Source organism: Haemorhous mexicanus, chromosome 11 (genome assembly GCF_027477595.1).
Source record: "Haemorhous mexicanus isolate bHaeMex1 chromosome 11, bHaeMex1.pri, whole genome shotgun sequence".
Classification (NCBI taxonomy): Eukaryota; Metazoa; Chordata; class Aves; order Passeriformes; family Fringillidae; genus Haemorhous; species Haemorhous mexicanus.
Genome location: NC_082351.1, coordinates 22,249,553 through 22,272,638, shown reverse-complemented (window position 1 = coordinate 22,272,638; position 23,086 = coordinate 22,249,553). Strand labels below are relative to the sequence as shown.

General features: G+C 50.5%; 1 protein-coding gene across 1 annotated transcript in view; it reads right to left on the bottom strand.

The window, feature by feature from the left end:
• Window positions 1–20,755, bottom strand: part of LOC132332460 (contactin-4) — a 278,899-nt gene extending 258,144 nt beyond the window's left edge. The window contains exon 1 of the mRNA XM_059856845.1: window positions 20,667–20,755. The gene's annotated coding sequence lies outside the window, so the exon portion shown is untranslated. The remainder of the gene's footprint in view (window positions 1–20,666) is intronic.
• Window positions 20,756–23,086: the final 2,331 nt, after the last annotated feature.

The following is a 23,086-nucleotide window of genomic DNA, read 5'->3' as shown; positions in this document are numbered from 1 at the left end:
CTGGGACAGGGGACAGGAGCTCTGGGACAGAGGACAGGAGCTCTGGGACAGCTCTGGGACAGGGGACAGGAGCTCTGGGACAGGGGACAGGAGTTCTGGGATAGGGGACAGGAGTTCTGGGACAGGGGGCACCAGTTTTAGAACAGGGGACACGAGTTCTGGGACAGCTCTGGGACAGGGGACATGAGTTCTGGGATAGGGGACACCAGCTTTGGGATGGGGGACACCAACTCTGGGACAGAGAGCACACTGCTCCCAGCTCCCTGCTCATTTGGGACACCCTGATGTCACACAGGGGAGTGAGCTGCACGTGTCCCTGTGCTGGCATGGCACAAGGACAGGGGACACAGGGAGCATCCAAACAGCTCCTTCCAGCAAGGCCAGCTGGGAACGAGGCGCTGATTTTCAGTTTGCAAATTATGAGCGTGAGAATGTAAAGGCTCCCTTACAAAAGGGAGAGAGAGAGAGAAACAGAGCACATTTTCCTCATTCTTCAGCTCTATTATATCTCTCTGTAGGAGGTGAAAACTGGCAATTACTCTGGGAGATGCACAGGTAGGAAGATAGAACATAAATCAAAATAAAAAGAATCTGAATGCATTCTGCGGTTCTTCAAGGGATATTTGTTCAGCCAGGTTGCTTGGGAAGGCCTGGAACAGCACATGAGGAGAAGTTTTGGGACCTGCCTGGCGTTACTTGGCAATCAGAAGAAAAGGAGATGAGGAGAAGAGATGATCCTGCAGGCAGCACACAATCCAGACAAAGCATTTGGAGAGGAAGAGGTTGGCACAGGTCATGTCCACACAAATAATATTTCCACGAGGTGCAAGTGGTTTGTAATGAACACACGGATGAATTTGGGAGCACTGAAAGCAGTTTTATCCCTGCACTCCACGGGGATTCCAGGGGAACAGAAGACAGCATTCAGGTGAGGAATACATAATTTTAAAGACTATTCTTGCTTCAGAACCCCCAGACCTTTGGGTATCTGAAGGTCAGAATTCAGATGAACTCGCTGGGATTCATATTCATCGGGAAGAAACAAAGTAAGTCCTGGGAAGCCCATTAAAAAAAAAATAGAATGTGCTTTTTTCCTCAGGAGTGACTGTGAAATTGGGTGTCATGTGTCTGACTTAATGCTCTAATGGGAGGACTGGAACACTGGGGAGGATTTACAGGAAATATCTGCTCCTTATCTGATCAGAGAAGGAAACCAAAGTCTCACAGCCTGACACTCCAAGGTGGCTTTGCAGTCAACTTAAACCTCCAAAATTAACTATTTATCATTGGATTAAAACACAGCTCAGATCAGTCACATTGTTCAAGCTCAAAGACTCTCGGACCCCAAAGGAATAGACCAAAAAAACCCCACAAAGGCAGGCAGGAAAATACAGAGGCACACAAAAACTGAGGTGACCTGAGCAAGAAACCCAACACCAGCCCTCAGGCTGGAAATGGTGACAAACCTGCTCCAGGGCTGCTGTTACCAGGGCAGAACACCTCCAAGAACAATTTCTGTGTAAGAAATGATTCAGGAGATTGCCAGCCATCAAGAAATCATTTGGAAAAAAAGTCTTTTTTGGAAGGTTTCTCCTAATGGAAAATGCAGGAGCTCATCACGAGGGCCTCGCTTTTCTGGAGGAGCCGCAGGGGTTTGGCTGGGGGAGCTTTGCAGAGGGATTTTAGCTTAAAAGCAGCTCCTGGAAAACAACTGGGAGCACCTCGAGGAGGCACAGGGGCACTGCAGGCATCTCCAAAGGAGGAGGCAGAGGATGAGGGCTGGGCTGAGCAGGGGTGCAGGACTTGCAGCTCTCAGCAGTTCCCAGTGCAGAGCAGTGCTGGGCTGGGCTCATCCAGCCTCTGCTCCCTGCTGGAGCTGCAGGACATCCCCAGCCTCTGCTGAGGGTCATCCCAAGGATTTGCACCCCTTCATCTGTTTGGATCATATTCCATGAAATTAATGATGCTGGTATGTTATGGATTACAGCAATGTTACTCAAAGTATGAAAACATCAAAAGCAGCAAGCATGTACTCCTACTTTACACAAACAATACACCTTTCCTTTACACAAACTGTCTACCCCTACTTCACCAAATCTGCTGGTATTACCTCAAAAGAATTATGCTAAAAGACCAAGGGAAATCCAGGGAAATCAAAAAATCTCACGGCAGCAGCGCCTTCGCATGAGAACCTTCAGCAGCACACTTGGGTGGAACGGAAAGGAGGAAGGGTAAAGTTTCAAAAGCTGCTTTTAAATAATAGAAAATGTGTAAATATCCACCCAAGTGGCTGGTGAGGAGATGAGTGTTGGCTCCATGGCAGAGCCTGGGGCTGGAGCAGCGTGGGGCAGAGCTGGGAGCGATGCCTGCAGGGATGGAGCCGCAGGCACAGGCTGGAGACAGGAACCCAGGGGAGAGGGAGGAAAGGCATGGATGTGTTCAGCTCCTCTGATGGGATATTTCCAGTGTAAATATCTGACAGACTGGGCACTGCAGCTCTAAAAATTTTTTTTAGCATCAGGATAACTAAGAGGAGATTATTTATGCATGAATGAGATATCACAGCCCCCCAAAAGCTGGGAGTGAATGAATTCCCCTGCCTGCTGAGTTAAAGGATGAGGTCCCAGCTGAGGGCTGCTCACTGGGGTTTGTGCCTTAAGACAGCCCAGACAAACCCCTAATTCTTCCTTCCTGCCCTAATTCCTCCTCAGCCCCACTGGTCCAGCCTGAAGGATGCAGATCCCCCTGGATCTGTTACAACCACTGAATCATCTGATTCTTCCTCAGCTGCACTGAGGAACTCAGAATCTGCTGCTCAAAGCTCTCCTCTACTTCCAGCAGTGCAAGAGTCCAGGATGCCCTGTGAAATACCCTACAACCATTAAATTACCCAGAAAGTGCTACTTGCACATGGGGAAAATCAAATATCACAATGCATCAGCATTTGGCAGCTTCTCTATCACCTTAAAAAAGACCAAGCTGCCAGCCCAGAGAGGGTTTTTTTAAAATAATCTTAATTATTGGGCTTTTCCAGCTTTGTTTCAAGAGCACAAGGCTCTCCATCTCGGATGGAGAAGGAATGTGCCTTTGCCCAAAACAATATGCAGCGTGAAGGAAATTCAAACTGACACCATTTCAAGACAGCACAGACAAACTGATTTAGCAACTCTGACAGGCATTTATAAGCAAAATAAAATGTGAATCTAATTTTGGCCTCCTGCACCGAAATAATGTGCTGCATGGTTTGATGTCACAACATGAATATTTCATCCATGAACAGCATCTTGTTTGGGAGGGAGATTTCTCCAGGCACCTGTGGGAGATGGAGGAGATGGAGGAGGCTTCGCTGCTGCTCCTAACCTGAGAGCAACTTTTAGACCCTTATTGACTTTTTAACTGTTTTGCCAGATGTCAATATGCAAAAGTAAAAATCATGGCTGAGCCTTTAATTGTAATTAATGGCTGTATTGATCAGCTAAGCTCTGGCTTGCCTCACATCCCAAAACCCACTGGATTTCTGAAGATTCCCTGCCAAAAAAGTGCTTTATCCCCATGGCTGGGAGTAAAAGCAAAGGCTGAACTCTGCAGCCCATTCTTTTTCAAGGCACACTGAGAAGGAGCAGAGCAGTGAACTGGGGCAAAGTTGGGCATTTTCAGTCTCCAGAGCATTTTGTTTTGATTTGCATCGAGTTTCAGGGTTCAGCAGTTTAACAGCCAGCACGGCCACGTTTCCATTGCCTTCATTTCGAATTTCGAGCAAAAAGCATCACAAGGTTCCATCTCCAAGAGGAAATCAATCCCAAATTCCACCTGGCAGTTCACCAGGGTATGGAGAAAACCAGCCCAGCTACTGCTGGAGTTGATGCTGAGTTTTGGCACCAAACATTTGCACAGCCCTTGAAGTTGCTCAGTTTGCGGCCTGAAAAACAAGCAGCGAAGAAGATGCACATAATTTAAATGACACTGAATATTCAATAATGGAAATGACTTAAATATTAGAGGCTCTTTGATGGGTGTTTCTGGGGGAGCTGTGCTTGTCCTTGACCTTTGCTTACTCGTTACTTTGTCTACGCATAATTAACACATCCATAATATCACATAAATGCCACTTATTGACACTGTCCCAAGGGCAGCCGGTTATCTGGGAAGAACATGGCCACATTAACATTTCCTAACTCATTTAGCTCCTCTTCCACATTAAACTGAGGAAAGCCATTTGTCACATCACCCCGAGATGTGTTTTAAGCAGGCAATATTTAACGAGGTAATGGTGTGAGTGTTGTCAGGGCACGGTGACACTCATTTAAAGGGACAGCTCTAACGAGGGCAGCGTGGAAGGACTCGGGCTGGAACCAGCTGGAGATTAAACACCGAGGCTGGGGATGTCATTTCCTCCCTGATCTTTCACACTTCTTCCTTATTTAGCCCCAGCAAGTGGTGATGGAGCTGGATAAACCCATGGTCAGTGACCTGTGCCCTCTCCGGGGGTGACATCCCCCGAGGTGCCAGCTCAGCAAAGGTGTGAGGTCACCAGGAGCTGAGGTGTTTGATGGCATTCCACAAAATCTCACCTCCAGACCTCACTGCTTTCAGAGATGCTAAGCATCTCCTGCAGCAAGGCCAAAGCCAAGAGGTTTAAGGAAAATAAATAAATAAATAAATAAATAATAATAATAATCTTGTGTCCTCTTTCCCTCCAGAACACGTTCTCCATTATTCCTTGACACAAACCAAATATTCAGGGCCACTTCAGATTTTTTCAAGCATTTAGTTCACTGCACTTGACTTTTATCTGGGAATTATTTTTAAAGACTTCCCTAACAAATCTCTGATAAAACACATGTCATCACTTTGGCAGGGCTGGCAATTTTTTTTTTTTTTTCCTGAGCTGGAGTTAAATTTAAAAATGGAAATTGGACTAATTAATTACTTCAGATGGAAGAAGAGAGGAGGATTTCAGCACGGGGCTGAAATGAAACAATGCAGGAAGCAATAATTGGAATCCCAGCAGGAGTGGAGAGCAGGGAAGGGCAGGGAGGAGCAGATCCCTGGGCTCCAGCTCCCACCACGGACCAAACACGACCTGGAGGAGTCCTGGAGGAGGAACAGGCTCCTGGGATGACACCCTGACCTTGTCCCTCCTGAGGAATGGGAGGACAAGATGCCAGAGGGGGAGGAGATGGATCCTGGCAGGTCCATGCCCAGGATAGGGAGGGCTCCTGGGCATCCCAGAACCCCAGAATGATGAGGTTGGAAGAGACCTCTGAGATCATCAAGTCCAACCTGTGCCCTCACACCTCAAGCAGACCACAGCACCAAGTGCCATGGCCAAGCTTTTATTTATTTTTTTCAGGAGTGTGCTCCCAGGGCTCCCTGGCTGTGCATCCCTAGTGGGGCCCAGGGAAAGGGAAAGATGCAGAAAGTGATGCTGGAAATTCAGCTGCATCCTGGCTGGTTAAGGATTGTGGAATTATGGGATGGTTTGGGTTGGAAGGGACCTCAAAGGCTCTCTCAGGGAACATCTCCCACTATCCCAGGGTGCTCCCAGCCTGGCCTTGGGCACTTCCAGGGATGGAGCATCCTCTGGACCAAGCTCAGCTACAGCTAGGGCCCTATAATATTAAATTATCAAAGAATCCCTACTAAAAGCTCAGTGTTTCCAAGTCAGAATCTTCCTGCTCAAGAAGAAAGGCAGAGAAAAAGTTCTTGGTAAACAGACAAAGAATGAACTCCATGAGGCTCCACCTGGGAAAAGGAAAATGAATAAAGCCAGAAGCTGCTACCAGGTTTTCATTTTGTACTTCTACAAAAGAAGAAGGAACAGGAATGAAATATAATCAGTGAATAAGGAGCAGGTGATGCAAGGAATCAATACCCAAGTTATCCAATAACACAGCTGACTGCTAGAATGGACCAGATCCTGCAGCATAACCTGCACTTCAGTATTAAAAAATGAAAAAAATCAAAACCAGCCCTGGGCAAATACTGGATTTTTCCTGCTAATGTTGATTTAAAAGATGCAAATCCATTCCCAAGCTGCAAGGTGTGGGGAGTGACAGTTAAACCTGCACAGCAGTGACCATTAAACACAACAGCAGCAATTACACAAAGGGAAACTTGTCCTTGGAAAAAGGAAACTGTGCACCATGGAAACCTCTCTCCGAGCTGGATCACCAGGTGTAACTGGAGAAATAAAGTGGGCAAAGTTTTACCCTCTTTTATTTGGATAATGGGGGCAGAGCTCTCCCTGAAGTGTTTTTTTAAACGTGTAGAACAGGAGTTGCCAATCCTTAGGAATAAACTCCTCACAAATCCAAAATCATCCATTACAAATTCCCAGCTTCTCTTTGGGGCAAAAAGTGCTGAAAAAGGCTAACCTGAAGTACAGCAGAAACAGAGCAAGGGTGTGACTTGCCCAACCCTCCCTGCTTAATATTCCTCTCCTCTGGCAGGACCTGCACAGAAAATGCACCTGGAAGTGTCCAGGGTCTGTGACAAGTTCCTGACAGGTGATGGATGGATCAAACCCAACACCTGGAATGCAGATAAGGTTCAGCAAAGAAGGGATGAGTGGCAGTGGCTGAGGAGATGAACACAGGGGGGACCTTGCAGCAGAAGCTGCATCCCCTACCTGGAGAGGATAATGGATGAGGTGACAACAGCAGCAATTCATTTCCAGCCAGGAATATTGGGCTTGAAAAAAACCCCCTCGGTGCTTTTGTGTTGGTGTTAGCAGCCTTGGGAGCACCTGGAGGGGTTCTTAGGATTCCAAGGAGCTGTGCTGATTTGCTGTCAGGTTTGGGAGCTGGAAATGCTGCCCTGGACCCAGCCCAGCCATCACAGCAGCACCCTGAAAAAGGTTGCTTCAGGTTAGCCTCTTTCAGCACTTTTCCCCCCACAGAGAAGCTGGGAATTTGTAATGGATGATTTTGGCTTCCAAAGCCAGCAGAGCCACCTCAAAGGCAGTTCCATGATTTCTAAACAAGCTCAGCTTCAGAAAAGGATAAAGAAGTGTTTAAATTTGTAATATGACCCAAAGAGCAAAAGGATTATAAAAAATAGAGAGAAAGGAAAAAGGCATTTGGGATCAAAGCATATTTGCTGCTCTGACCACTTCTGCAGCCCTGAGAGTTTTGGAGCATTTGGTATCTTGTGTCATTAGTGAAAACAAACAATCCCACAAGTGAGTTCTCAGGGGTGTCCTGTTTCACTGACACTCCACCAGCCAAGGGAACTGCTCCACAGGAAGTTTCCAGAGAGCAGAAAGTTCCCCTGAACCCCAGCACATCCCTGCCTCTCCTCAGGCTCCTCCCTGCCAAGCCCAGCCTAACTCTGCCCTGTCTATTTCCAGCTAATAGATGGAGCCATTTGCAGGAGTGGAACATGAGGAGCCTCCAGCACAGACACATTTCCTGATTTCCTGCTCCTCCTGCAGCACTAATTCCACTTCCCTGCACATCCTGCCTGTCCCAGGGACATCCTTCCTCCACCCAGCCTCTAGACCACAGCCCCATTAGCAATCAAACCATGGATGCTCATTAGCTGCTTCTCCTCCTGCTCCTTGGTCTCTGCTTGCCTTTTCTTCTCAACTTACACAATTTCTGGGTGGGGAGCTTGGAATTCTTTGCCTCTGGCACTGTCTCTCACACCCTGGCAGGTGTTATGGGAAGTGCAGCTGTTCCAGTTGTGTTATTTATTTATGAAAATTTATGAAATTTACACAAAAGTCAAAGCAGCCCTGGGATACCTGTGGGCCACCTTCAGCTCACAAACAGCAATGACAACTCTCCTGCTTTCTCCTTTTCAGATTCTGAATCTCATTTAAGCAGGATTCCTCTTTTTGTTGCCTACAAAAGAATCCAAAGAGCCTGAAGAGAATACAAAGGGCTTGGATTGGCAGGACAAGGAGGAATGGTTTCCCACTGCCAGAGGGCAGCAGGAGATGGGATATTGGGATATTGGGATATTGGAACATTGGGATGGAATCCTTCCCTGGGAGGGTGGGGAGGGGCTGGGATGGAATTCCCAGAGCAGCTGGGACTGCCCCTGGATCCCTGGCAGTGCCCAAGGCCAGGCTGGACAGGGCTGGGAGCACCTGGGACAGTGGGAGGTGTCCCTGCCATGCCCTGAAATCAGATGATCTTTAAGGTCCATTTCAGCACAAACCACTCTGAGATCCTCTGAGTTATTTCTCCCAGTGCAGAGTTAATCCTGTGGGAAATCAGTGGAATTCCAAGGGCTTTTTTCCCCCCAACTAAACACCTAAGTCAGCTCCTGTTCACTGAAACTCGGTTTACTTGAGCAAGGCTGAAGAAATCAAGCTGTCCATCAATTATTTAAAGTGTCTGGCCCCAGTCCTGGCTCCACACTTAATTTCCCCACAGCCTTAAAGCTGGAATCTTCCACAGAGGCTGGGACAGGGAAATGGCAGGGGGAGAAAAGGCCTGGACTGACTTTTGGGGTGAAAGGAGTTGTTGTGGATGCTCGGAGCAGAAGGTGGGGGTGGATCCAGAGCTGGCTGGGCAGGGAATTTTCCCTTCCACTCCCTGAGCTCAACCACCCCCATCAGCAGCTCCCTCACAGAGGGGTCTGAGCTGGACTTTGGGGCCTTCTCAGCACAGATCCTGAAATACAGGTGTAGAAAGTTAAAATAAAACCCCAGGTATATAGTTATATCTATATAAAAGTGTACTCAATGATATAAAAATAGAAGTACAGCTAACACTCCAAATCTTTGTCCTTACAAGAAAGGGAGGAATGCATTCTTCTGTTCCATGGAATTTAATTAGTTCCTAAATTTAGGTTCTGTCAGTAAAGTTACAGAGGATTCACTGCAGTTGGATTTAAATATTGGATGATATTTTATATTTCACACCATGCTAATGGATGACATTACCTTCATATAGATATTGTCAAGTATTTCTGTGTGAATGCTTGGGTCTATTCATAATGTTTTACTCAGCTAAATCATATTTGATTGCATTTAAAAAAAAAAAAAACCACTTTCAGTCCCAGATATTTGTTATTTGAAAGGAAGAATTCAGTGAGACCCTGAATCCCATGAGCTGGGAAAGACTGATCTAAAGCAAAACCACAGGTGCAAAAATAATTAAATCCTTTAAGCATCAGAGTTATGATGCAATCCACAGGGGAGGAGGAGAGAAGTCAGTGCTGAAATTCCTTCTCTGATATAAACTTATTTCTTCCAATTGCTCAGTACCTCAAAATTCAAAGAATTGGGGTAGAACTTTCTAGAAATCCCAGTACTTCAATATCTCAGTGTCTCTGAGCATCTTGTTCAGCTCAGTTCTTCTTCTGCAGCAGAGGAGCTCAGAACCAGCTCAGGAGAGCTCCCCAAGGGCCATCAAACACCTGGAACTCAAAGTGCACTCAGAGCCTACAGAAAGAAGGGTCAAACCATTCCCCAGGTTGGTTCCAGCTGCTGCTGCCTCACACTGCAGAACTCCCAAGGTATTTTCTCCTGGAGATGCTGGGTTTGGACAAAGTTCAGGCCAAACTTACTCAAAATTCCCTCACAGACAGGATCAGCCCCCTCAGGCTGCTGCAGCTTGGGAGGGGTTTTATAAATCCTCCAAGAGCATCCCCTCATCTTCTTTTTAAAAGGTTTTGTTTGTTTTTATGGAGCAGATTCTCACAGCTGAAACTCCTTTGCAGGCTCTGTGCCACACACAGGGCTGACACCCCAGGGAGAGCAGCTGGATGGAGCAGGACTAGAAATGCCATTTTAAAATGTGACCCCAAAGTTCACTTTTGGCAGATGGGATTTTCCAGGTACGGAGCTGAGCTCCCTCCATAATATCTGAACTCAATTTAAGTTTGATCTATAAGATTATTTTCATTCCAACCCCTTTGGACACTTGGAACAACAACATTTCCCTTCTCCCTACACGGATTTAATTTGGTCATGCACTGCAACTCTGCTTAGAAAGCTGCTTAGTGGCAATGTTTCAGAAATCTGAATCAAATTTTCCTGAGTGAAATAAAATTAGTTGTCGAGGAAAGGATAATCCACTTTTCCAGGGGCAGTGGTTCCACCTTTTAGAAATGGTTCAAAAATACAATAATAATCCTAATAATGAAATGGCTCTGAGATAGAGGGGGTGCTGATGGCAGGCTGGCTGTGGGAGCAGTCTGGGGATGAACTGGGGATGACTGGGAGCACTGGCTGGGCCACAGAAACAGAGATTTACACCAGAAACCTCTGAACTTCCTGAATCCTCTGGCCTGGATCTGCCAAGGGCTGCAGAGCCCTTTGAAGCCCCAGCAGTGTGAGCTCAGGGCTCACAGAGCTGCTGACGTGGCCAAACCCTGCAGGGGTGGTGCTGAGCAGATCCCTGCTCCTTTTCTGGGCCCTTCTGGTGCCTCTCCCACAGCTCCAACCCCACCCCTGTAACTTCCAAGCCCCGCAGGGTGATGAAGCCAATTACCAAAAGTACTAATTGCACCATGAAGGGCTTGGTAATTCCCCAAATCCAAGTTCCAGGAGCTGCTGGTACACAAGGTCACCCTGCTGCTGCCCAGAACACAGCCCAGGTGTGAGCCCAGAGCATCATCTCTCCTCATCCCAAATTCCTCAGCCATGCCCTGCCCACCACCAGGCCAAGGAATGTGGCAGCTCAGAGAGGACTGGAATCTTCTCAGGAGCTGGGATCATCCTCCAGCAAGAGAGGCAGAATCAGGAAAAAAGAGTGAGAGAAGAATCATGGCCAGGGAGATGACCTGACATGGAATTTCCAGCTGGAAAAACCCTCTAAAACCACAAAGTCCAAATTCCTGACCTGGAATTTCCGGCTGGAAAAACCCTCTAAAACCACAAAATCCAAATTCCTGACATGGAATTCCAGCTGGAAAAACCCTCTAAAACCACAAAGTCCAAATTCCTGACCTGGAATTTCCAGCTGGAAAAACCCTCTAAAACCACAAAGTCCAAATTCCTGACCTGGAATTTCCAGCTGGAAAAACCCTCTAAAACCACAAAGTCCAAATTCCAGACCTGGAATTTCCAGCTGGAAAAACCCTCTAAAACCACAAAGTCCAAATTCCTGACCTGGAATTTCCAGCTGGAAAAACCCTCTAAAACCACAAAATCCAAATTCCTGACATGGAATTCCAGTTGGAAAAATCCTCTAAAACCACAAATTCCAAATTCCTGACATGGAATTTCCAGCTGGAAAAGCCCTCTAAAACCACAAAGTCCAAATTCCTGACCTGGAATTTCCAGTTGGAAAAACCCTCTAAAACCACAAAGTCCAAATTCCAGACATGGAATTTCCAGCTGGAAAAACCCTCTAAAACCACAAAGTCCAAATTCCTGACCTGGAATTTCCAGCTGGAAAAACCCTCTAAAACCACAAAGTCCAAATTCCTGACCTGGAATTTCCAGCTGGAAAAACCCTCTAAAACCACAAAGTCCAAATTCCTGACCTGGAATTTCCAGTTGGAAAACCCTCTAAAACCACAAAGTCCAAATTCCTGACATGGAATTTCCAGCTGGAAAAACCCTCTAAAACCACAAAGTCCAAATTCCTGACCTGGAATTTCCAGCTGGAAAAACCCTCTAAAACCACAAAGTCCAAATTCCTGACCTGGAATTTCCAGCTGGAAAAACCCTCTAAAACCACAAAGTCCAAATTCCAGACATGGAATTCCAGTTGGAAAAACCCTCTAAAACCACAAAGTCCAAATTCCTGACCTGGAATTTCCAGCTGGAAAAACCCTCTAAAACCACAAAGTCCAAATTCCTGACCTGGAATTTCCAGCTGGAAAAACCCTCTAAAACCACAAATTCCAGCCATTTCCCAGCACTGCCAAGGCCACCACTCAGCCATGTCCCCAAGTGCCACATCCACACAGGTTTTAAATCCCTCCAGGGATGTCCCAGCACTTCCTGCTAACTGGAAGGTGATCAAGCATCTCCTCACAGTGCACCTTCCTTCCCAGTGGCAAAAATGACCAGTGGTGGCTGGTGACCAGTGAGTGTCCCTCACTGTGTGACGACATCAAATCTGATGAAACTTTCTCAATCAAACCTTTTTTTGTGGGCCCCCACTAAATAAACTTCCTTTGGAACAATGGCATGGTGCTCCCAGCAGAGCCCACAGGGAGCTGCAGGGCTTTCATCCCCACTTGCAGCAGCAGTGGAAAGCAGCAGTCCCAGCCAGCTGCCAGGAGGGCCGTGCTCTCTCCATCCCTCTGGGAATGCCCACTCCAAACCCACACAATTTTTTTGTGGAAAACCCTTGGCCAGTGAGACCACACAGCTCCCAGGCTCCATTCAGCTGAGCAAGCAAGGCTGGGAACCCATTAATTTGCTGGGTGAGTTATGGTTCCCTGCAGCACCTTTTGTTCACTGTCAAGGTTCTGCAACAATGACAGATGCAGCTACAGCCAGCCCAGAACTCCAGAATTTGATCTCCTAAATCATTCCAGATATTAAATGTCTCAGCAATAAGCCTGGCAAATGAATTCCTCTGGAGCTCACACTTGGTGTTGAACACACGAGGCAGGAGGGACTCCCCACGCAGCTCCCCATGGTTCCCTGGGAAATTATGCCATGGAAATGATCCCTGGAAAGGAACCAGAATCCCAGGAAAACTCACACAGCTTCCAGTGGCTGCTGAAAGGAGCTGCAAATCCACCTGGATCAGTGAGGCAGCATTGTGGGGCATTAGGAGCTCACCAATGCCAGTTCTGAGAGCAGGAGCTGGACATGCATATGAAATTCCCACTTACCCTGGTAAATAAACAGAAAAGACTGCAGCAAAATAAAGAACCAGGGGAACACAGGCAGAATGCTTAAGCAGCAAGGCACAGGCTGGGTTTCAGTCTGGCTCTTCTCAACCTCAGTATTAATTTTTTTTTTTTTGTTGTTTTTTTGTTTTTTTTTGTTTCAAACCATCTCCTTCCTTCAGCCACAGCAGTCAAGAAAAGTGAGCAAATTCCACCTCAGCTCATTTCTAAAGAGCACAGAACTGTTCAAAGGAATCCTCACCCAAAGCAGATTAAGGCACGCAGAGGGTGGGACAATTGCTACTTCATTTTTAATTTCTCCAAATCACCATCAGATGGATGACAGTGCTTAGCACAGGAAGGATTCTGCAGGCTCCATAAACAATAGAGGTATTACCCATTATCACACAAGTACAAATTAGTTTGACCTTTCCAGCTTTTTCATTTGAGGCTTCCTTTTTTCCACTTGACTAGAGAAAATATTGAGTCAAGCCATGCTCTGCACTCTCCCTTCTCAGATGTGTTTGACCAGAGTTTCTTTCCTAAATCTGCAATTAGAAGAGACCCATTAAACACTGAATTCACCCCAGGAATTCTCTGGCTCTCCCAGCACATTCCTGGTGCTCTCCCAGCCTCACTCCTGGTGCTGCTCCACACCTGCTTTTCCCAAGGGGGATAAATGTGGGATCTGATCATTTCATGTTCCATGGGAAGGGCTGGAAACAAAATGAAAATGTTGTTGTGGGAGCAGAGATCATCACAGAATCATGGAAGTGTTTGGGTGGAAAGGGGCAGTAAAACCACCTTATCCCAGGGCATGGAGCAGGGCATTCCCTGGGCACTGCCTTATCCCAGGGCATGGAGCAGGGCATTCCCTGGGCACTGCCTTACCCCAGGGCATGGAGCAGGGCATTCCCTGGGCACTGCCTCACCCCAGATCATGGAGCAGGGCATTCCCTGGGCACTGCCTCACCCCTGGGCATGGAGCAGGGCATTCCCTGGGCACTGCCTCACCCCAGGGCATGGAGCAGGGCATTCCCTGGGCACTGCCTCACCCCAGCCCATGGAGCAGGGCATTCCCTGGGCACTGCCTCACCCCAGCCCACGGAGCAGGGCATTCCCTGGGCACTGCCTCACCCCAGGGCATGGAGCAGGGCATTCCCTGGGCACTGCCTCACCCCAGGGCATGGAGCAGGGCATTCCATGGGCACTGCCTCACCCCAGCCCATGAGGCAGGGCATTCCCTGGGCACTGCCTTTCCCCAGGGCATGGAGCAGGGCATTCCCTGGGCACTGCCTTTCCCCAGGGGATGGAGCAGGGCATTCCCTGGGCACTGCCTTACCCCAGCCCATGGAGCAGGGCATTCCCTGGGCACTGCCTCACCCCAGGGCATGGAGCAGGGCATTCCCTGGGCACTGCCTCACCCCAGCCCATGGAGCAGGGCATTCCCTGGGCACTGCCTCACCCCAGCCCATGGAGCAGGGCATTCCCTGGGCACTGCCTCACCCCAGGGCATGGAGCAGGGCATTCCCTGGGCACTGCCTTAGCCCAGCCCATGGAGCAGGGCATTCCCTGGGCACTGCCCACCCCAGGGCATGGAGCAGGGCATTCCCTGGGCACTGCCTCACCCCAGGCCATGGAGCAGGGCATTCCCTGGGCACTGCCTTACCCCAGGGCATGGAGCAGGGCATTCCCTGGGCACTGCCTCACCCCAGGGCATGGAGCAGGGCATTCCCTGGGCACTGCCTCACCCCAGGCCATGGAGCAGGGCATTCCCTGGGCACTGCCTCACCCCAGGGCATGGAGCAGGGCATTCCCTGGGCACTGCCTCACCCCAGCCCATGGAGCAGGGCATTCCCTGGGCACTGCCTCACCCCAGCCCATGGAGCAGGGCATTCCCTGGGCACTGCCTCACCCCAGCCCATGGAGCAGGGCATTCCCTGGGCACTGCCTCACCCCAGGGGATGGAGCAGGGCATTCCCTGGGCACTGCCTCACCCCAGATCATGGAGCAGGGCATTCCCTGGGCACTGCCTCACCCCAGCCCATGGAGCAGGGTGTTCTCTATGTCCTGCCTTTCCCCAGGCCATGGAGCAGCTCCCAGTGCCCCGGGATGCTCCAGGGTTTCAGCTCTGAGGGCCGAGTGCTGCCACCCTGTGGGACCCGTGTCACTCCTGAGCGTGCCTGGCACTGCCGGGATGCTCAGCACACACCTGAGCTTGGGAGGCTGGAGGAGCTCAGAAGAGCAATCCAGCTGTTCCCAGACAAGCACAGCACTCTGGGATAATCCTGACAGCTGATTCAGGAGCTGGGGATGTTTATAAATAGGATTTAGAACAAAGAGGTTACCGAGTTCTGAGCAGAATAAGAACAGATGTTACAATTCAGGCTCGTTTGTAAGGCAGAGGTAACTGATGAATTTACACAATCCCTGTTTACTCACACAGATCCAGGCCTGGGTGGGAATCCTGCTCTGTGCATCACCAACAGCACTGAAACTCTGCCTGGAATCACTCCTGTGCTCTGCTTCATATTTCATTCATTTCTGCTTCCAGCTATACATGCACAACAGAGGGCACGATACATCTCCCTAATTGAACAATACAGATCAATTAAATATGAAAAGTCGTTCTTGGACTGAAACCCTCTCAGGCAAATGTTCTGCTCTTATGCTAAGTAACTCTTTTAAAAAGCTGGGGGTTGAGTGCTGTTCAGAGGGGGATTTATTTATTTTTATTTTTTTAAAGACTGGGAGAAAAAGTCCCAAAAGATTGATCCATTCATTCATGACAAGAGGAGAGAGTTTTGATCACTGAGCAAGGTAAAACATCTTATTTGATGAAATGTCCTCTGTGCTGTTTGTGTGAGGTGAAGAACCCCCTGTGCTCTGCAGAGATCACCCAAACTGGACAAAGATCCCTCTGCTCCAGCTATAGAAAAGTGTAAAAATGAGCAAAAAGGATGGGAATCATTAACAGGAGCTGTTAAAAGGGAAAGCTGTGCCCTGAGCTGCCCCAGCAGCCCTGGGGCTCTCCCCGATGGCTTTTTGGGTCTCCACACTCCCATCACTGGGAGCAGAGAGATGCAAATGAGTTTTGTTGTGTGGAAGTGTTCCCGAAAAACGCCCTGTGAGCTGAATAAAGGGGTTTAATAAACAATGCACTCCCAGGGATCCAATCTCCCAGGCAGGTCATTGCTGTGCAGCACCACTGACATTAAATCACCCTCACAAGAGAGGTTTGCCCACCACAGCCACCTGGGCTGTCCTTTGTTCCCTTCCTGGCTCTAATCAAATGCAATGCCCTGCAAAGCCTTATGTAAATTGGCTTTAAACACCACATCTCTTCCTCGGCTAAACATTTATATCAATAAATGATAAACACAGATTTCGCCCGAGGCCAGCAGAGATACAGCTCTGTCAGAACTCCTGGCAAAGCAAATCAGTCTGGAGCCAGGAGCTGCTCAGCTCAGGTCTCCTGGAAATCTGGAGAAAACCAAGATTAACTGCTGGGTCTTTGGGGAAAGTCCACACGGGAGGGTTGAGTCTCACTGAATCCAAACCCAAAGAGGAGAAGAGGTGGGGAGGAACCATCCCTGTGCTTTGCTTTTATCTTTGTAATAACTTATCCCAGCAGAACTGGGTACTGGCTAGATCACAACATGAATGAGGATGTCTGGCCAGATCTGAGACATCTCCAGCAAGTCCTCAAGGAATGCAGCATCAGCAGCTGAACAACTGGGAGCTTGAGGAAGAACTAATAGAAAAAACAAACGTGGCAGAACCTCCTTTTTGAAACCTTTAACACAATTTTAAAATAAATCCATGCCATCTTGAAAATATGACTGCAGATGAGTTTTTTGAGTCCTGCTGAAGTGCAATAAGTGCATCACTTACCTCACTGGAGGCCACATGCTGATACATCTGTGCTGTGACTATGACCCCAGGCAGAAATCCCAATTTATGTCGCAGAGGCAAAACTTCCCCCTGAAGCTGCACCTTCCTAAAGCTGAACTCCACACCTGCCAGCCACCAGATTGTTTAAAAATGCTCTGACCCTGATGGTTCTGAGCCTTGACCTTCACTGATTTAACCCAGCAATTAAAAACACCCCAACAACTCATTCTTTTTCTCGGTGTTGGGTTGGGATAGGTTTTTACCCTGCAGATTGAGATAAAATGACTGCTCCCAGGGAACAGCAAAGAAGGGAGTTATTTCCCAACACCCCCAGAACCCTGTTCAGTGCACCAAACGCTGCTCCCTTGGCTCATGAGGAGTGTGAAGCTCATGTGTGTGAGGATGAGAAGCAGATTTGACACAGATTTGACACAGATTTGACACATTTCCTCCGAGTTTCCCCAGATTTGGTGGCTGCTGGGAGGAGGAGGAGGCAGGGAAGAGCTGTGCACTGGCGTGAAACAGTAAATCAGCAGGGTGTCATCATTATGGATTTGCTTTGCTAATAATGAAAAGAATGAATCACTCCTGCCATGATAGCCATGTCTGCACGGGAGTAACCACGGTGCAGACACCGGGAGGGTGTGAGCAGGGCTCAGCCCAGTGACATTTGTGGGTTTGGGGTGACCCACGGCACTTGGCTGTGTTTGTGATGGGGGCTGCACATCACTCACCCAGCAAGCAGCACAGGCTCCCAGGGGAAGGAAAATTCCCAACTCTTGCACCAAAGCTTCTTCAAAGAGAGCTGAATGCCCCGAGTGGCAGCAGGGCTGAGCCCCGGGCAGCCCCACATCAAAGCAGGGAGAGCTGCTCCTGCAGACACTGCACCAGGTCATCCCAGGCCACACAGGGCAGGTGTGGGAACAAACCCCAGACTCGCTCTATTCTAACAGGGCTAAAAATAGACCTGGGATGATTTATGAACTTTCAAAGGCAGCAGAGGGTTTTTAAGCAGCAGCAGCAGCTTCTGCTCCGTCTGCATCCCTCGGCGCCAGGGCTCTGTCCACCCTGCCCTGATGGAAACCAGCCCCTCCAGAATGCTCACCAAACAGAATTCAACAAGACCACAAGAGCAAATAAAAAGGCAGTGATCTATCTGTCTCGTGGGTATTATCCTTCCTTCACTCTGCCTCATCTTTACCCCCCGAGTTTCAAATATTCTTTTTTTAAGTCAAGTTAACTCCACAGAACTGTCACACAAAGCCAACTCCTGAAGCCAAGGTAAATAAATCACATGGCACCAGAATATTTACAAAATTACTCCCAAGTTTTGCAGAAATTTTATGCCAGCTCACCCCTGATTTCCAGCTGTCCCTGATGGGGTAACACAGGAGCGAGTTTGAAACCAAGGAAATGTTAATTCCAGTAAACAAAGACCTGGATAGCAACAAGACTTTCATGCATGTCCAGCTTTGGGAACCAAGGTGGGCTCCCAGCAGCTGTCACTGCTGCTGTCCTTCCCTCTGGAAGGGCAAGGGCTGGAAATCAGCACTCAGGAATCAAGCACTGGAGGGATTAACACTGGAAAATCAAGGCAGGACCCCCTGGAGGAGGATGGCCGAGGTCTCAGGGACACCCACCCCACGGGCACAGGTGTCCTTGTAGTCCAGGGCAGAGGACACCTCACCCCTCAGCCCTCCCAGCACACACCTGCCCTCCTCAGCATCCCTGGGGAGCCCAGGTGAGGGGCTGGCAGCCCCAGGCACCCCTGTTAACCCATGGAGAGCCGGGCTTTGGAGCCTGCAGCACCTCAGCCCGTTGCAGGGAGGCTGCCTGCACAGGTGAGCTGCTCCTCTGCTGTCATTCACATTCCCAACACACGTTTTGTCATTGTGGAGAGCAGAACCAGCTTAAAATTCCGGGAGCACCAGACGGGCTGGGAGAGAGCTCAGCTCCACTGCAGAAGGGTGGGAAAATCCTTCCAGCTGCAGAGTTTTGCCAGGATCATTCAACTCCAACTACCTGCAGGCACACCCTGCTTCCCTGCACTCCCACCACCCAACAGCTGTGGGTGTTTGGGGCAGGAGACCCTCAGAGCCTCCCAGGAGGTGTTTAGAAACACAGCCAGAGTTTGGGCTGCAAAGGGACGTTTCCTGAAATGCCCCAAAATGTTGTCACAGGGGTTCAGGGGTGCCCAGAGTTCAGCACGGGAGGGAGAGGTTGCTGCTCGCCAGTGGAAGCCATTGTCTCCAGCAGGCTACCAAAGGGAAATTAGCAGTGTGCACACCTCTAAATGAGGCTGTACAGCACGGAAAAGAGGGATTAGCCATGTAAAGTAAGTCCTTTTGGTATTAGATTAAAGAGGGGAGGTGACTTTGAAGGATTATTCAAGAGCCATTTAAGCAGTTTTCAGGGACTTACAAACGCGGGGTAAAAACGCAGCTCCCTCAGGTCCACAAAAGAAGAAAAAATTCAGTTTCCCGGCCAGGAAAGCAGAAGGAAAAAGGTTCTGGGGGACCCCCGTAAGTGCAGGCCCCCACCATGCTGCTCCCCAGGCTCGGCGCTGGCTGTGGAGCCCGGCTGCAGCATCACCTGCACACCTGGGCTGGAGCTGCTGCGGGAGCCACAGGGAGCAGGGAAGGGGCTCCCACAGCCACAGGGATGGGTCACGGCATCCCCTGGGCACCCTGCCAGCACGGGGGCACAGCCAGCCACCACCCACTGCGGGGCACGGGGTGCTGCACGTTGGAAAGGAGCTCCGGACTATCGCGACCGTCACAAGAGGAGCTGCCACCAGTCCCTGCTCCCACCGCGGTGATTTATCCGCTGGGATGCGGGTCCTGAACCCAGCCATGGAAAACGGAGGATGGGCGAGCGCAGCCACAAAAACTGATTTCTGCCTCCAGCCAAACGTGCCCTGCTTCCCCGCACCTCAGGGTGCCTCATCAGCGTGCTGGCTCTTAATCCTCTGCCCGCATTAATCCAGCCAGGGGAGAGCAATACGTGGCTCCAAGACATCAGACTGCTCTATCGAACAAGCCCTCCTCGGGGAAAAAAAACCTTCTTTGGCTTAGTCTAAATTAAGGTGACGGGTAATTAGTATGTAAGATACAAACTATTGCCACTTGTTATGCAAGCAGCATCCTTCAATTTGTAGTTTCGAGAGCAAGCCGCTCCTGTCTGGGATAAATAAAACAACACGCTGCGGTACGTTGCTCACGACACGGGAGCAGCAGCAGCCTGGGGAAAGCATAAGGAGCTTCAACTCCAGCCGGGAACGCGGCTGGAGCCGGCAAAAAGTTCTGCGTGCGCCCGGAGCAGCCTGGCCGGGAGCGTCCCCGCGTCCGCATCCCGGGATGCGCCCGCTCTCACTCAGGGATCATCTCCGCTTTCACTCAGGGATGCTCCTGCTCTTACTCGGGGATCATCCCCGCACTCACCCAGGGATGCTTCTGCTCTCACCCAGGGATGCTCCTGCTCTTACTCGGGGATCATCCCCGCACTCACCCAGGGATGCTCCTGCTCTCACCCAGGGATGCTCCTGCTCTCACCCAGGGATGCTCCTGCTGTCACTCGGGGATCATCCCCGCACTCACTCTGCGATGCGCCCGCTCTCACTCAGGGATGCGCCCGCTCCTGTCCGGTGATGAGCCCGCTCTCACCCAGGGATCATCCCCGCACTCACTCGGGGATGCTCCTGCTCTCACTCGGGAACGCTCCTGCTTCTGTCCGGGGACCGCGGCCCCCCGGCCCGGGGGCTCTGCAGGACCCCGCTCACGGCTCCGCGCCCCGCGGCAGCTCCGCGCTCCGGGGGTCCCCTGCGGACCCCGCGCCCCTCCGGCCGCGCCTCCCCTCCGCCGGCTCCGCAGCGCGCCCGCGCTCTCTTCCCCCGCACCGCAGCCTTGCTTGAAAATTCCTTATTTACTCCCTATTTATTTTTTCCTTTGAATCCCGTTTTAAATCTGCCTCCTTCCTCGCCGTGCCGTGCCGAGCCGAGCCGAGCCGTGCCGAGCCGCGCTTACCTGGGCGGGGAGGGGGGTTCATGCCCGGCGCGGCTCCGCGGTGCGGGCGCTCCCGCGCGGTTCCGCAGCCCCGCGGCCGCAGCATTGAGCGGCAGCGGCGGAGCCGGGCGGGCTCCGCGCAGACCCCACCCCCGGCCCCGCCGTGCGCGGGGGGCGGGCGGCGGAGCGGCGGCCACCGTTTTAACCCTTCCTGCCCCGCCGGTGCCCGCTCCGTGCCCGGCCCCGCGGGCAGCATCCCCCGCCCTGCCCCCGGCTCGCTTTGCTGCCGCCCAGGTGCGGCTCTTTCCGCTCCCGCGGCTCCACCCGCACCCCGGGCGGCTCCGAGCCCGTTCCGGTCCCGCTCCCCGCTTTTCCCCATCCCCGACCAGCCCGGGTCCCACTAGGGGAGACCACAGAAGCCCAAATTGCCGCTCGCGGCTTTTTTTTTTTTTTTTTTTTAAATCTATTTTATTTTATTTTTTACTTCCCTCTCGGCGCGTTGCCCTCCGGTTTTAATCCCAGATTTGCCGTAATTATCTTCCTCTTTAAAGCGAGCCTCTCCCCACCCGCCAGCCTCTCGCGCAGCCCTTTGCATGCACCGTCTCCTTTCATCCCCTTCCCGTTCCTCCTCGTCCAAGAACCGCGTGTGTTGCGCAAGGAGATGAGGAGCCCGAGAGCACAGCGCACCTGGGTGCCAGCCCGGCTGCTTCCGAGCTCTGCTGGCCGTCCCTGTGCCCAGGGATGCTCCCAAACCTTCCCCAGGATCCCTCATCAGGGTCTCCGCTTGCTGCTGCAATGCAAATGAGGAGCCACGAACTGCTTTGAAAGTCAGGAGTTCAGGTTTAATAAGGACCATAATGTAAAGGCATAAAGAAAAGGAAAAAAAAAGTATTCAGAAGTGAATGTGTGACCTACCTGTCCCCCTGTCCCAAAATCCTGTCCTGGGAAGTGCTCTTAAATGCTGGTGCAAAAAAACAAAAAAGCCTTGCAGTGCAAAGAGGGTATTCAGTCTTAACTGTGCCTCCCCTGGGTTTTGAGGGATTAAGTGAAACCCTTATTATGTTTAATTATCTCTGGAGTTGCTCTCTGTGCTGGCTGCCTTGCTTTATGGTTTAATAAACTGCACGTCGATAGAACTGGAATGACAATTAACAGTAGTGCAGGCTGGGCTGGCGTTTACTGCTGCTCACGGGGTCCTCCTCCACCTGCCTGCTCTCAGGTGGTTCATCCCCACCTACCAGAGCCTCTTTGGGCAGCTCAGGAGTGGGGCTGAGCCCCACACAGGGGTCAGCTCTGCAGGTCCAAGGGGTTGTGAGCTCTTCATGGAGGGGTGGCAGCACCCTGGAGCCCCTGCAGGCTGACGGACCAGCTGTGGTTGGCCCAGTCCTGAGCTGTCCTTAAGTACCTCTGGTGTCCTGGGGATGCTCAGCTCCTTTATCAGGGAATCATGGTTGGAAAGGGCCTCCAAGGTCATCAGGTCCCACCTTGCTGATGGAGGATGGCCCTACACAGAGCTCACTGCTCTTGGAGAGAGCAGCAGGAGCCAGCTCTGCCTTTGCTGGGTCCTACTGGGAGTTTAAGGCTGGGCCCAAGAGTGAATCAGAGTCTAGAGGAGGCAGGAGTGCTGCACTCGAGCCATGCATGCAAGAATCCCCCTGTGTTTTGCAATGTTATATAAATGTTGTGTATTATTTGTGTAATCTCACCCTGATTTATGCAGGAGGGGAGCCTGCTCAGCAATCCAAAATCGAGTGGAGCACCAAGTGTTTTCAATTTGGGAGCGCCTGTGTCTCCAAGGTCACCTCATAAATCCTGGCACCGTGGCAGGGCTCTGCCAATCTGAGTGGGGTGTAATGACTCTGGAGGGAAATCAGTGCTGGAAACGCTGCTGGATTTTTCAGAGGGAACATGCATTGAATGCATCATCATCATCATCATCATCATCATCATAACCCAGCTGAGCGTGCAACATCCTCGGAGAAACATCTCCCACCCTCGCCTGGGTGGCAACCAGCAGCAAATGAGAGCTGAAAGGTGAAGGCAGGGAGCTGGGGGGAGCAGACAGATGGCTTCCCTGGAAAGCCTTTTGGTTGTGCCACCTTCCCTGCACACCTTTACCTCACCCTTGAATGAACAAGCAAACCAGGTCACTGCCTTTCTGATTTTTTTTTATCCCCAACAAATCCACAAATAAGGCCAAAGGTGGCAGAGTCAGCAATCAACGCCTCCCGTTGAAAATTCAGACATATTCTCTTGAGCAAGTAGTCTCAAATACTTCATAAATGTGGCGAGGAGAAGCGCCTGGCGGGTTTTTGAGCCGGGTTGTAGCAGCAGAGCTGACACTTTGAATCAAGCCTTACAGCTCGACCTTCAGAAACCCCTGCCCTGTGAGTGACAGCGGGAGATCCCCGCCAGAGCAGCACCAGGACACTGAGCACGCT